Consider the following 320-nt stretch of genomic DNA (forward strand, 5'->3'; position numbering starts at 1 on the left):
ACACACACACACACACACACACATATATATATGTGTGTGTGTGTGTGTGTGTGTGTGTATATTTTCCAGAGGACATGTGTGATCACCAGAGAGAAACAGAGACAGAGGAAGAGGGAGAGGGAGAAAGCACCTCCCATGAGTACTTCCCTTTCTCTTCCATTTCTCCATCCTTTCAGGATTTGGGGCACACACACACACGTGTACCTGGCATGTTTTTTAAGCCACTGGGGTCAGAACTTGAACCACATGATCAGCTATGTGGGATCTGGCTCCTTCAACCATCACACTAAGAAGTTGGCCCAAATAATTTTTATAATGCT

This window comes from Tupaia chinensis, unplaced genomic scaffold, assembly GCF_000334495.1.
Source record: "Tupaia chinensis unplaced genomic scaffold, TupChi_1.0 Scaffold000566_1, whole genome shotgun sequence".
NCBI classification, from domain to species: Eukaryota; Metazoa; Chordata; class Mammalia; order Scandentia; family Tupaiidae; genus Tupaia; species Tupaia belangeri.